Source organism: Magnolia sinica, chromosome 19 (genome assembly GCF_029962835.1).
Source record: "Magnolia sinica isolate HGM2019 chromosome 19, MsV1, whole genome shotgun sequence".
In the NCBI taxonomy this organism is placed as follows: Eukaryota; Viridiplantae; Streptophyta; class Magnoliopsida; order Magnoliales; family Magnoliaceae; genus Magnolia; species Magnolia sinica.
In genome coordinates, this window is record NC_080591.1 from 31,689,972 (window position 1) to 31,690,530 (window position 559).

Sequence of the window (559 nt, forward strand, 5' to 3'; positions counted from 1 at the left end):
ATAAAAGTCCATATCTACACATGAAAGATTTTAATGAGATAATAGCCACTCTACACTTTCCTAACGTGTTCGAGGACACGATCAGGCTGAAACTCTTTCCCTTCTCCTTAAAAGAGAAAGCTAAGATGTGGTTGCACTCCCTATGTCCACGATCCATTGGTGTATGGAATGACATGATAAGAGAGTTCATAAAGAAATTCTTCCAATACCATAAGATGAACATCATACGAAAGTCAATCATAAACTTTGCCCAAAAGGAAGATGAGACCTTCTTTCAATGTTGGGAAAGGTTCAAGGATCTTGTCAATTCATGCCCACAATATGGATTTGAAACGTAGCGCATAACAAACTTCTTCTACGATGGACTAATATCTCCTATGCGCCATGATGTGTTATGGGGAATCCATGAATAAGAATGTCGATGATGTGTGGGATTACTTTAACAAACTTGTTGAAAATGCACAATCATGGGACATCTCCCCAAGACCTAACACCACTTCTAAGCCTACTCAATCAAAGAAGAGGGGAGGAATATATATTTTGAAAGAGGAAGATGATA

The 559-nt window shown here is 38.3% G+C and overlaps 1 non-coding gene across 1 annotated transcript; it reads right to left on the reverse strand.

Moving 5' to 3' along the window:
- Positions 1-218: 218 nt before the first annotated feature.
- Positions 219-328, reverse strand: LOC131235822 (small nucleolar RNA R71). The gene has a single exon (XR_009166342.1). It is a non-coding gene; the product is annotated as a small nucleolar RNA R71 (small nucleolar RNA).
- Positions 329-559: the final 231 nt, after the last annotated feature.